At 40.3% G+C, this 15035-nt stretch overlaps 1 pseudogene; it reads right to left on the bottom strand.

Annotated features, from left to right (window-relative positions):
- Positions 1–331: 331 nt before the first annotated feature.
- LOC101149273 (large ribosomal subunit protein eL15-like) lies at positions 332–3205 on the bottom strand (annotated as a pseudogene).
- Positions 3206–15035: the final 11830 nt, after the last annotated feature.

A 15035-nucleotide genomic window follows, 5' to 3' on the forward strand; every position in this document is an offset into this window, starting at 1 on the left:
AAACTAGAAATGATTATTAATTTAAAACGTAAAATATTTCCAGGTTTCATTTGACAATATTTATTTAGTTTGAAATATTAAAAAATAAAATGCAAGAAATTTTATAGGAAAGAAACCATCACTTCAATTGGCAAATTCACCCTTTAGGAATAGTTTGCCTTTAGTTTATAACTATTCAATGCTAATTGCAACAGGAAGATCATCACCAACCTAAATGGTCCCTTAAAATTTACAAAGTGTTCATGTCCAGAATCTTTTCTTTTTCCTGTCCTAAATTGTTTATTAGGTATGAATTGTACAAACTTTACTTGTATTCGCGGTAACGGCGGAGCTAGAGAGTAGCTGCCCAGCGAGAACCACCAGTAGTGTGGTGGAGCTTATGGCCCTTCCAAGGCCCCGGCTCTTTCAGCCTGCAGATGTCAGCCCACGCATCTCCCTGTGCTTGTGGACTGGTTTTTGGTGATCTATTGGGTGTCAGGATTTCTTCTGATAGCTTTATGGAATGGATCGATGAGGATAACCTCAAAAAATGTGTATGTGGAACCTTCACCAGCCCAGTAAGAATTGAGGATTCTTAGAGCCCCAAAGTGGCGTCCAGCTCACTCCTCTACAAAGGACTGAAGGCTTCGAGCAAACTTTAGCTGGTTAACACCATGATGGACATGCTTGCCATAAGTTACACCCTTCGGAACTGGACGTTTTCAGCCACCACGGCGAACATGAATCCTACAATCTTGCTTGGCCTTGTAGCCCAGTCGGCGTGCTTTATCAAGCCAGGTGGGGTGGGGAGCCCTGTGGAAAGCAGAGAGCTGGTGGTACTACCAGCAGCGGACCCTCAGAAGAAAGTGCATGACATCAGACAGTTTCTTTCTCCATAGCTCCTGAATGTACTTGTATGCACCCACCTTGGCTTACCTGATGGTTGCCACCAGATGGAAAGGCATGTCCAGAATCTTAATTAATATTTCAAATAGCTCTTTTTGAAATTGGCAGGGCAGGTAGTATTATTATTCTCATTTTTTCAAATGTGGAAACCACAACAGAAAGAAGTCAAATGACTTGACTACAGTCATCCCACTTTCCATAGAGAAACTAGGACTTCAGTAAAGGCATTCTGATTCCAAATCCTTTTTTCGCCATATCATGCTACTTCCTTAACTACCTGTATTTACAAACAGCTGCAGAAGCCCCCGAAATAATTCATTTTGGATGCAGTCCATTTAGGATTCATGGATCCTGGGCACAACCTAACCATACTCTTTCCTTCTTTCCTGCTACCACTCCCCTGCTTTTCACCCACTCCTCAAACACAAATCTAACAAAATATCTGTAACCAAAGGAGGAACTTGTGTGAATAAATATATTTAGGAAACAGATTTCCAAACACTCTGGAGCCTAATAAACAACTATTTTTAAATATGTTTTATGCCTGCTCTGGGGTTCCACAGAAACAGATGGACACAGAAGTACTTAGGATGTATTTGGCATGTGATAGGAAGTGATATCATGAGAACAATGAAAAGGGATGTGAAACACTGAAAGCATAAGGTAATACAAGCAACAACTTTCCCTGCTGTTGCTTCAAAAGATCAAAAATATAGCTTCATGCTGTTCCCAGAAATGACCAAAGAATTAAGGAACGACTTATCATATGAAGTATCACACAATGTCTTGTTCTGCCAGGGGTCCGGGCCCCATATCTCAGACAAAGACATCTCAGCTTTTGAATACCCTTCAAAAGCTACCTATTCTCTGCTAGAAAACAGGACTCCAAACCTGCAGAACTGGGCCCACTCTTCCTTTTTCAAGACTAGTACCCACCACCTTGAAGATGAGCTGAGACCTTAAAAAACAAAACAAAACACATGCCCACCTCTGGATGTAGCTCCCCGTCCCCTGTCAGCCAGACCAATAAGTAGGGTCAAGTGACAACACAGCTGAGTTGTGTGAGCATCAGGCCTGCGAGGGGAGGAAAAGGACTTAGACCAAATGAGACACAGGATACAGTTCCCATAAGCCAGTCTCTGGGGAGAAATTACGGAACTGGATTCTGGGTGTGCTGAATTAAGGGGAATTGAATATCATAGACAATATTCAATACAATAAAGAGTTTATCAATATGGCAGCCCTCTTCCTTAACACAGGATTTAACACTGGCAGGATCCACTGAAGATGATGCTAATGCATTGCTAGGCTGGCTTTGAAAACTTTGGGAAAATGATGGCTCACGCTCACTTTATTTGAAATTCCACAACTCCACGGTACAAAGTTGAGCAAGGGGATCAAGAGGCTCACGGTAGCAGGCAGGCTGCAGTGGCAGGATATACAATGTAAGGCCAAAAAGTTCACCAACTGGCTATATTCTGTGGGAATGCCAAGGAAGCAGTTTGCCAGACCCATAAGGAATATACTAGTGAGAGGATGCCAGCCAGAGTTGTTGTGGAGTTCAGTGATGTTCTTCGCTGGAGTTCAGGGCTGAGGATAGGAGAAGCTTTACAGATCTGGGATCCCAGAAAGCCGTGGTAATAATGGAAGCCAGGTGGTGGCACTGAAGCTTCAGAAGCCAGGTGGGTGCAATTATGATAATGAACCACACTATGGAATGGCAATCTTAAGAGCCTGAGCCACCAAGAGCTATGAACACGGTTAACAGTGCATGGTATTCCCAGGGCAAGATAAGTGGGCAGACAATAAGGGTATCATTCCATCTAAACTACAAAAGAAATCAAGAATGGATAATCAGGAGGTTGAATACAGAAATTAAAATGTCACTGTCTCCAGTTTAGATTCCAGACCTAAGCCAATTTTCAGACCCAAAATTCATTGACTAATGGAGTGGCTTGGTCCCCATAAGGATGGATCAGTATAACACCACAGCAAGTGGATATATTAATGATTCTTCCTCATTCCTTCTCAAAGGGATCTACAGCCATTTCCACAGGCAACTATATTCTGAAGAAATGGATATACCTTGACATTTTGAGAACTGTTGAACCTAAAGTCTTCCTTGATATTGACAGCCAAAGACTTGAAGCCCCATCATGGCCACGCTAGCAGAGTAGGGGTATATGGGAGGCCAAGCAATGGTGGAATCCTGGCTCATGTCCAACTCACCTGGAGCCCATGGATTGACAAAGTGTCCAGTTCCCCAGTCTCTGAATGCATGATTGGAGTGGACATACTTGGTAGTTGTCAGAATACTCATTTGGAGTTTTTGACCTGTGCAGTAAAAGCTATCATACAGTGGGAAGGCCAAGTAGAAGTCTCTGAAACTGCCTCCACCAGCAATATAGTACACCTAAGGCAATTTCACACACCAAGGGAATTGCAGAAGTTAGTGCCACCCTTAAAGATCCAAAGGATGCCTGGGTGGTAGCCCCTTTTATGTTCTTTAATTTACTGGCAAATGAAATGCATGGCCCCTACATAAACCAGGCAGACCTTGGCAGACAGTAGCCCCAATTGCAGCAGGGATTTTTATGTGGAAGTGGGTAGTAGTAGCTTCATGTGTGTGTTAGTCCATTCTTGCACTGCCAATAAAGACATACCTGAGGCTGGGATAATTTATACAGGAAAGAGGTTTAATTGACTCACAGTTCAGCATGGCTGGGGAGGCCTCAGGAAACTTACAATCATGGTGGAAGGGGAAGCAAACACGTCTTTCTTCACATGGCAGCAGGAAGGAGAAGTGCTGAGCAAAGGGGGAAAAGCCCCTTATAAAACCATCAGATCTTGTGAGAGCTCACTATCATGACAGCAGCCGTATGGGAGTATCTGCCCCCATGATTCGACCAACTCCCACTGAGTCCCTCCCACAACACATGGGGGTTATGGGAACTATAATTCAAGATGAGATTTGGGTGGGGACACAGCCAAACCATATCAATGTGCCTTGAAGAGAGTTGAGAAAGATCAGCACAGCTATAGTCAAAAAAGAGAAACGGAAGAGACCAGAAATATCTTCAAATACAGTTGAATGGTATTAAAGATCCAGCTAAGTTGAAGGCCATGGGATTCTGATGACATCCATTCTCGGAGTATGTGAGTTTTCATGCTCAGAAGCCTAGATAGAGGGTCTGGGCTGCTATATTAGTTTTCTAGGGCTGTGATAGCAAAGTACCAAAAACTGGGTATCTTAAAATGATAGATGTTTATTCTGTCACTGTTTTGGGTGCTGGAAGTTCAAAATGAAGCTGTCAGAAGGGCCATGCTCTCTCTGGAGGCTCTAGGGGAGAATTCTTTCCTGCTAATTCCTAGCTTCTGGTGGCTCCCAGCAATCTTGGGTGTGGCTTGGCTTGCAGCTGCATGGTCCCAACCTCCATCTGCACTTGGAGTTCTTCCTCTGTGTCTTCATATCATTTTCCCTCTGTGCATGTCCGACTTGTGTCTGTGTCCAAATTTCCCTTCTTTTATAAGGACAGCAGTCACTGGATTAGAGCCCACCCTAACACAGCATGACTTCATTAACTTAACTAATCCCATCTGTAAAGATTCAATTTCCAAATAAGGTCCTATTCAAATGTACTTGGGGTTAGGATTTCAACACATCTTTCTGGGGGACACAATTTAAACCATAACTACTGCATAGGTCATGAGGTTAAGATATGATGGAGCCCGGCATGGCAGTGAATGCCTGTCCCAGCTATATGGGAGGCTGAGGCAGGAGGATCAGTTGAGCCAGGAGTTTGAGGCCAGCCTGGGCAACATAGGGAGATCCCTGTCTCTTAAAAAAAAAGAGACATGATGGATGTTGGATGTGATAGACTGGGATAAAAGAAAAGAATTCAAGATCATGTTAAAGAACAGGAGTAGTGGAAATGCGGGTTGGCTGAAAGAATAAGTGGCTCTGGTCAGAAACTAGAGTATTGAAGTTTATATTTTCAGAGGGTAGGCAGTTCCAGGTGGATATTAGATCCAGAGTGGAGCCGTGACCTGCTGAGAAGGGTGAGCAGAAAGATCCTCAGATTTAACAGGTAAAGGAATATCATGACCATGAACATTAGCATTGCCCATGATCATGGTAGGAGTTAGAGTATGAAGAAATTCTGTGGGCAAGATATAAGTGATATCTGTTAATAATCAGCAGTGATCAGAAGAACACAAGAGAATAATCAGGAAAGAAGGAAAGGACGATATAACCCAAGGATTTCAGGAGTATGAAAAAGGAATAGTCAACAAAGCTCTTTACAGCTTGATCTACATCCATTTTAATGTCACATATCAGGCTTTCACCTAACGGTTTCAACAGTCACAGATGATCATTGCCCAGATCTGTTATTGCATTAGGGGTTGTAAACAGATGGTATTCCAATTCTATCACTCTTTTGTTATTTATTAGCTGAATTTTGATACAAAGAATAATAGTCTCTCATCAGTTATTTGGTTATCCTGAGGTACTATTCAAATAGGAAGAATAAGATAAATGCTTTATTTATTCCATTTATGTATCAATTCTCAGACTAATGAATTTGTTTCTTACCATCTTCCAAAGGTGATAAATCAAAAAGATAAAAATTATTTTTGTTAATTTATGGATTTAAGGTGATCCAAATCAAAATACTAACATTATATTTTAATTATGTCAGTTTATTCTAAGTTCGTAAGGAAAAACGAAAAGGTAAAACTTGCTAGAAACACTTCAGGAAAAGAATTATAATGAAGGAAGAGTAGATGTAGCATACATTAAATATGTTACAAAGCTGTAATAATTAAACAATGTGGTTCAGTTATGTAAATATGTCAGTAGAGAACCTCAAAATAGTCTTCAGCACAAATACAATTCAGTACATGATAAAAGAAATATATAATATTTTCCAAAGATGCTTGCAATTTTTCTTTGTATGATCTGATTTTGACACTTCTCACTCCTACAAGTTAACTTTGTGTTTCATTTTCTTGACTTTGCATGGGCTTTGTGACAAACGTGGAGGTGACACTATGTGACTTTAGAGGCTAGGTCTAAATGTGGTACCTATCACTTGACTCTTGGGAGGAAGTGAACCCAGGCACCACGTTTTGAGGAAGCCCAAGCAGACACATAGAGAGACCACAAATAAGCATTGTGGCTGATAGCCCCAGCTCAGGTCTTAGATAATAGCCTGTATCAACCAATGAGTGAGAAAGTCTTCAGATAATTCCACTCCCCATCACCGCAGCCCTCAAGTATTCCCAGCTGAGGACTCCAAATATCGTGGAGTAGAGACAGCCTTACCTACTGTGACACTCCTAAATTCCTGACCCACAGAACTTGTGAGCATAATACAATCATGTGCTGCTTAATGACGGGGATATTCAGAGAAATGGGTCTTTAGGTGATTTCTTTGTTGTGCGAACATCATAGAGTGTACTTACACAAATCTAGATGGCACAACCTATTACACACCTAGGTGTGTACAAACCCATACAGCGTGTTAGTGTACAGAATACTGTAGGCAACTGTAACATAATGGCAAATGTTTGAGTATCTAAACTTAGAAAATGTACAGTGAAAACAGGGCATTATAATCTTCTAGGACAACTGTTGGATATGTGGTCCATCATCCACCAAAACACCATTATATGGCATGCGACTATCTAATGGTTTTTCAGTTATGCCACTAATTTTGGGGTGGTTTGTTATGCAGCTGTGATGACTGGAATAGGCAGGGAAAAGATATTCAACAGATGGTTTTAGAAAAAATAGGTAGCTGTTTGTAAAATAAAACCCATATCTAGAATTAAAAATGACAAACAACTTAGAAGAAAGAATTTTAAGTGTGACATAAAAACCTGAAACCAGAAAAGATCAATAAATGTGACTACATAAAAACAAAATATTGCATAGAAAAAAAAAACACTTAGGAGCAAAAGTCATGAGTAATATCAAAAGGCCTTGACTGTATGATGAGTCAATAAGTAAAAGCCCAGGAGCCTGGTAGAAAAATGAACAAACAAAAAGGAATGGCCAATTCCCAGGAGGTGGCAAAGCAAATCATTACGTAAAGAATGTCAATCTTATTATCTGAGAAATACAAATAGACCCTTCAATGAGGTTCCCTCTTTTCATCCATCAGATTGCAAAAATAAAACTTGAGCAGTATAACCATGGATTTAAAAGCACGAACCCTAAATTAAAAGCCTGCCTGTGTGACTAGTTGTGTCACCTTGGGCAAATGTGTTCATCTCTATTTGCCTCAGTTTCCTCATCTATAAAGTGGTAATGAAATAATAGTACTTATCTCTTAGAGTTCTGTGAGGATTAAGTGACTTAATGTATATAAATCATTTAGAATAGCGCCTAGAATGTAGTAGATACCAACATGTGGCTTCTATTATTGTCATCACTATATATTGAGAAGTTGTGGGGGTGGGACAGGATCTGTCCTGCATTGCTTGTGGGAGAGTAAATCCATTCACCCTACATAGAGGACTATTTGCAAGGATCTTTAGAGACTTAAAAAAGTGACCCAGCATTTTCACTTGTAAGTGTGAATCCTACAGATGTAGTCACACTGGGAAATACGGTATGTGCAAAGATATTCTTTGTAACATTCTTGGGAGTTACAAGATTGGAAACAACCTCATATCCAACTCTATACAAAGGGAATTGGTTTAAAATGTAGTTCATTGGTAAAATGGACTGTAACGAAAGGACTGGAAACCTTTCAGGTTTCTCATGAAACGAGATGGTGATCCCTGCCTCAGGCAGAGGACTGATGGAGGCACAGCTCTCTAGGTGGTTCTGTTTTGTCAGCACAAGTAAAGTAGTCCCAAGTGGAGACAGTCTGCAATCACATAGCTCAGTGCCTAGCATATTTTAAATGTCCAATAAGTGGCAGTTGGTATGATCTTATTATTTATCATTATTTATTTTCTTGACATAATAGAGTCGCATGGCAACAAGGCTCTCTATGAGGCACCTGTGATCGTTTGTTTCAATGCCCGCTCGAATCATCGTTAGCTTGAAGCCCAAGTTTGCTCCGCAAAAGCAACTCCACCCCTCGCAGGGGCTGCCAGACTGGGCTGTCATCAGCAGCTGTTTCCCAGTGGGCCCTAGTCACAGCTTACTGCCAAAGAGCATACTTGAGTGAATCCTTAAAGTCCTTTTTGTCTCTGTCATTATTTCACTGTGTTTATAATACAGCAACTGCTGGAGAGCTGAGCTGCCCGTTCATCTCTTGTGGCAGCCTTAACTCTGAGCTGAGGAGCCTACTGCTTCCTTGTGGACAGACTGATAACAGCCTCACATTGTGACCTACAGACTTTCCATCCCCGTTTTCAAAGATACATAATAATTTACTAAAATAAAAACTTGCTGCATTTTACAGTTTGTGATTCACAAGATTCAAATATCTCTATTCTGAAGAAAGTGTAAAAATAACCAAAATGCATCTTTATATTTCGCTTTTTCCATTTGCACAGAACTTATTCCTATGAAATGTCTACACAAGTTCAACTTTTTATGTTTGAGGAGAAAAAACAAAAGACATTCATTTCCCTATTACAGCCCTCAATAGAATACTTGCTACTTACGGTATCTCAGAACTGAAGTTAAATCAAAACAAAAAATATCTTTACTGATTTCCTTCCTCAAAATCATTGTGTCTTGCTTTCTTTTCCAATCTCCTTTCAAATGTATAACTTTTAAAATTTGCTGCAACTTCCACTGTTTTCAAAATATATATTTGAATCTATTTTCAAATGTATATGACTTAATTTACTGCTTCTCTCCCTAATTTTCAAATGCAAATGCCCAAATCACTTTTCAAGTGTATATTTTCATTTATTAGCCCTTTGAAGTTGGTTTACTTATGAGTTCAAATGCCTTCCTCCTCTCTGATTTATAAAACTGTATCTGGCAATGTTGAGGGACCTTGAATTATTCTCATCTATAAAAGGGAACCCATAAAATTGGTGGCTTAAGAACTGATGTATGAATAGTCTTCAGTTGATGACTCATGGCCAATCTGTCTCATTTCTTCCTATATACACATTTTACACGACCAACAAAATTCATGTTTCAAAATCATCTAGGTCTGTGGTCTTATTTCCACTTCCTTTAGTTCTAAGCCCTACTTTTCACTCAAATCTTGGTTCAAGCATCACTTCCTCAGGGAACACTTCTTTGACCACATCCTACTCCTGCTACAGATTGGTTCAGCTACATACATCCAGTTATATGTTCTCCTTGCCCCTGGTCCTTTTTCACCAGAGTATTTATTACAACTTTTACAATTATAATTCTCTGCACTTCATTTGATTCATATCTATGTCTCTTCACTAGACTAAACTTGAGGAGCCTGATGTTCTCTTACTCTTGGGTACTGCGCCTAGAATAATGCTTGCCTCAGTGTAAGAACTCTGTTAAGTATTTGGTGAATAAATGAATTTTCTTAAAAAATCAGTGAACGAAGAGGTGAAAAATAAATGAATGGCTAAAGTTCCCAGCATCATGGTTACCACATGGTGGCACTTAATAAAATGATAGCTATCATTATTGTTAGTTCCCATTCCTAATCAGATCAATTTGCTGAGTGTTTCAGTTTGTGGAAGATGTGATTATGCTTTCAGCAACTGGAAGTTGGCCGGGCACAGTGGCTCATGCCTGTAATCCTGGCACTTTGGGAGGCCAAGGCAGGTGGATGACCTGAGGTCAGGAGTTCGAGACCAGCCTGGCCAACCTAGTGAAACCCTGTCTTTACTAAAAATACAAAAATTAGCTGAGCATGGTGGCGCATGCCTATAATCCCAGCTACTCAGGAGGCTGAGGCAGGAGAATTGCTTGAACCCAGGAGACAGAGGTTGCAGTGAGTGGAGATTACACCACTGCACTCCAGTACATATATACGTTTATATACACATATATGTACACATATATACACACATATGTACACATATATGTATGCATATATACACATATATGTGCACATATATGTACACATATATCCACATATATACACATATGTGTACATATATATGTATTTATACTATATATATATTTTTGCCTTGATTTTCTAAATCAGTTTACTAAAAGAGTTAATTTTTAATGTTCATTTTTTTCCTAGTTAGGAAATACATTACCAATAGTAAACAAAGTTATTGAAACATTTTTCAGTCTTCAAATTTCATTTTAATTTGAATATATTTTAATAAAATTATTGCAGTTTAAACACTTCGTTTCTTTTTTTTTTTTTTTTTTTGAGACAGAGTCTTGCTCTGTCACCCAGGCTGGAGTGCAGTGCCACCATCTCGGCTTACTGCAAGCCCTGCCTCCCGGTTTCACACCATTCTCCTGCCTCAGCCTCCCCAGCAGTTGGGACTACAGGCGCCCGCCACCACGCCTAGCTAATTTTTTTGTATTTTTAGTAGAGATGGGGTTTCACCTTGTTAGCCAGGAAGGTCTCGATCTCCTGACCTCGTGATCCACCTGCCTTGGCCTCCCAAAGTGCTGGGATTACAGGCATGAGCCACTGCGTCCGGCTGCAGTTTAAACACTTTCTAAAGAAACAGTATGATAATCCAAATAATATGGGGGATTTCTTTATATTTAGTGTTTTTATGCTATAATAAAGTCAATCTTAATATTTGATCCTCAGTTTGTTGATAGCAAGTTCTCAGAATTACTTGATTTTAGATCTACATGGAAAATTTGCAACTTGTACATGATTACCATTCCATTCATCTTACATTAATTTCTTAAAATGATTTTACTTATAGTTCAGAGACAATGAAGATATTTTTGGAAGCTGTTTTCTCCCATTGGAATAATTTTGTACATAGAATATTTACACATAGTATTATTCCTGTAAATCTTTCTCTTGGAACCAAGTATCACAACTCATCCTGTCTTTAGTTGGCTTGCCGAACTTTCCAGTAATCTTATTTATCTTTTTCTGAGTTGTAGAAAAGAATTTTCCAAGATACGGGTGGGCGAAGAGCTAACTTAATCACCTCATTCATTCAGTGCCTAGATGTCAGCTGAACATTTCTGGCCTCTCTCTGTCCAGCTGTGATGAGCTTCAGTGCATTCGAGTGCTTGCGCTGCAGGTCTTGGAAGAAGCAACACTGTCATGCCTATGAATCTGTGTATGTGGCTTCTTCATCCTGAAATATTATCTTCTCTCTTATTCTTTGCCTAAATCTTGCTGGTCCTTCAAGATTTGCTCAGGCATCACTTTCTTTAGGAAGTCTTCTATGACCCCAGTACTTTTTGTATGTAATAAAAGAAACCAACTAAAATTAGATCATGACAAAAAGGAGAGACATTGTTTTAAGAATAAAGAAATATTTAAAACCCAAAGACAGTAGGTGAGGGAGAGTAGAGCCACGTAGGTGAGGGCTAGGGCCCGACAATCAGGTCGCTTCATGTTCCCTCCTGTCTCCGTTTCTTTCCAAGAGCTCGCTCCGTGCTTGCCTTTCTGTGTATGGCAGATTCCTCTGCTGACTCACCTTGCGCACAGCACAGCATGGTCTCCCTAAGCCCCTTTTTCTATTAGGTTGGCACAAAAGTAATCGCGGTTTTTGTCATTACTTTTAACTGTAAAAACCACGGTTACTTTTGCGCCAGCCTAATACGTCATGATCTTCCAGCTATGTCTGCTGCAGAATTCTCAAGCAACAGAAAACCTCAAACCAAGCCAAGGAAACTTCAGTCCCAGCTGAGTCAATGGGTTGCTGGATTTCTGTGAGGCCTCCCTCTCTGTTCAAATTAGTCATGGGGCACTGCCATGTCCCAGGATCTGTGGGACTTCCCCTTCTAGTGGCTGTCAGGAGAATAGGTTTTCCAAAGTGGACACAGGATAGGTGTAAACAATGATGGTCAAAAGGACTATGGCTCTCAATTTAGAATTGGTACCTTTCCGACGGACTCCAATACATTGTACTTTTCTTTCATAGCTGTTAACACACTGAATTGCAATTAACTATTAATATATTTCTCTGCCCTCCCCACTGGGCTAGAAGTTTCTTGTAAGAATGGGCCACTCTTTTTTTCTTTTCTTTATCCCTATTGTTTCTAATACAGTCCTTGGTATACAGTGTGTTCAAAGGGCAGATATATTATTATTCAGTATAAACATTTGCAATTGATTTTCCATGTTATTATGGTAATGATATGTTAATTAATTAAATATATTAATATGGTAATGTTTTGCTTCTCTGTTCTGGAATCCTAGAGTCCAAGGGCTCTTGTTTTATTTTCTTCATCGACTAGACCTCACCTCCAGTTTTCTCTTGATAAAAGGGAAGAGACAGTCACCAGCTGCATGGAGGCAGAAAAATAATCTGGCCTTCTAACAGCTTTTTAAACAGATTTTCAACCAACTCTCTTGTTTTCTAGTCCTACCTTCATCCTCTGACAGAACTACCTGGTGCAGCTCAACCTGGTTGCATCTTTTTTTTTTTTTTTTTTTGTGAGATGGAGTCTCATTCTCACCCAGGAAGGAGAGCAGTGGCACGATCTCGGCTCACTGCAACCTCTGCCTCCCAGGTTCAAGCAATTCCCCTGCCTCAGCCTTCCGAGTAGCTGGGATTAAACGCGCCTGCCACTACACCCAGCTAATTTTTGTATTTTTAGTAGAGACAGTGTTTCACCATGTCGGCCAGGCTGGTCTCAAACTCCTGACCTCATGGTTTGCCCGCCTCGGCCTCCCAAAGTGCTGGGATTACAGGTGTGAGCCACTGGGCCTGGCCCTTGGTTGCATTTTGACTGTCTCCACTTCTGTTTTAGGGTTAAACTTTCTCGGGTCTCCTAAAGCAGTTACCAAGTGTCCATTTGTTTGTCCATCTAATATTCTATTAATCACCCTCTTTGTCTTTACGGATCTATGTCTTTTGAAAAAAACCAGGTCTGGCATGGTGGCTCATACCTGTTATCCCAGCACATTGGGAGGCCAAGGCAAGAGGATTGCTTGAAGCTAGGGCAACAAAGCAAAATCCTGTCCTTACCAAAAATTAAAAAATTAGCCAGGTGCATTGGCTTCCACCTGTAGTTCCAACTACTTGGCAGGCTAGGGTGGGAGCATCACCTGAGCCCGGGATTTGAAGGCTGTATTGAGGATATGATTGTACCACTGCACTCAAGAGTCTGGGTGACAACAGAAAGATACTGTCTCTAAAAAAAAAAAAAAAAAAAAAAAATCAAGAAAGTGAATATAAGTGTGTATGGTAGATCCATCCTCTTTTCCCAGAAGTCCCTGTTTGCAATAATTCATTTTTTATTTTAAAAATTTTCCGTTAGTGAGGTATATTTTATATACACCAAATGTTTTGATTTTAAGTGTACTATTCAACAGGTATTGACCTATATATAGGCATTCAGTATTCCAGTTTCTCACTAGAGCCACTTATGCTTTCAACAACCCTCCTTTCTACTACTCTTGTTCTTTGACATTATCATGACCTTTTTTCGTTTCTCCCAGTTTATCACATCCACCATGTCTTAACCTCATTCAGTAGTTGTGGTTTGAGTTGTGTTCCCCAAAAAGTTATGTTGAAGTCCCAAATCTGTAGGATCTGTAGTGTTTGTGTCACCTGTTTCGTTCACAACGTTGGGAATTTGTGACTTCTTTTTTTCCTGATGGGTATGATTAGAAGTTTATCAATTTTATTAAGCCTTTCAAAGAAACATCTTTTGCTGGGCATAGGGGCTCAGGCCTGTAATCCCAGCACTTTACAGGCCAAGGTGGGTGAATGACTTGAGCCCAGGAGTTTGTGATCAGCCTGGGCAACGTAGTGGGACCTGACCTCTACAATTTTTTTTTTTTTTTTTTTTAAATTAGCAGGGCATGGTGGTGAGTGCCTTTGGTCCCAGCTACTTGGGAGGCTGAGGTGGGAGAATTGCTTGAGCCCAGGAAGTCAAGGCTGCAGCCATGATCTGTCCACTGCACTTCAGCCTGGGTGACAGAGTAAGATCCTATCTCAAACAAACACAAATCTTTTGATATTATTGATTTCTCTGCTGTTTTTTTGCTTTCAATTTCATTAATTTCTGCAGTTTTCTTGTATTATTTTCTTCCCTTTGCTTATCTGAATGTAATTTGTTCATCTCTCTCTCCTTTTTTTTTTTTTTTTTTTTTTTTTTTTGTGACAGAGTCTTGCTCTGTTGCCCAGGCTTGAGTGCAGTGGCATGATCTTTGCTCACTGCAACCTCCGCCTCCTGGGCCCAAGTGATTCTTGTACCTCAGCCTCCCAAGTAGCCGCGACTACAGGCAAGTGCCACCATGCCCAGCTAATTTTTTTGTATTTTTAGTAGCAACAGGGTTTTACCATGTTGCCCAGGCTGGTCTTCAACTCTGGGGCTCAAGCCATCCATCCGCCTCAGCCTCCCAAAGTACTGGGATTACAAGCATGAGTCACCACACCTGGTTTAACTGGAGTAGTTCTAATTCCATTTCACCCTCTTATGCTGTGTGTCTGACTTTTGTGTATGTTACAAATCCCATGATAAATTCACATTAATTTGGCTCAATTGAATTATACTTTAAAGAGATAAAAATGAGAAAAATCATATTTATCCAAACATTTATAATTTCCTTACTCTTTATTATTTTTTATAGATCTAAATTTTAACCTGGTATCGTTTTCCTTCTGCCTGAAGAAACTCCTTTAATATTTTTCATAGTGCAATTCCGGGGATATATTCTCTGTTTTGTTGGTCTGAATATGTCTTTATTATATCTTTGTTTTTTTAAAGACATTTTCACTGGGTGTGTAAGTCCATTCTCACACTGCTACAAAGAACTACCTGAATCTAGATAATTTATGAAGAAAAGAGGTTTAATTGACTCTCAGTTCCACAGGATGTACATGAAGCATAGCAGGCAGGCCTCAGGAAACTTACAATCATTGCTGAAGGGCAAAAGGGAAGCAAGCACCTTCTTCACATGGCGACAGCAGAGAGAGTGAAGGGGGAGGGGCCACACACTTTTAAGCCATCAGTTCTCATGAGAACTCACTCACTGTCATGAGACCAGCAAGGGGGAAAATCCGCCCCCATGATTCAGTCACCTCCTACCAGGTCCCTTCCCCAACACTAGGAATTACAATTCAACATGAGA

This window comes from Gorilla gorilla, chromosome 5, assembly GCF_029281585.2.
Source record: "Gorilla gorilla gorilla isolate KB3781 chromosome 5, NHGRI_mGorGor1-v2.1_pri, whole genome shotgun sequence".
NCBI classification, from domain to species: domain Eukaryota; kingdom Metazoa; phylum Chordata; class Mammalia; order Primates; family Hominidae; genus Gorilla; species Gorilla gorilla.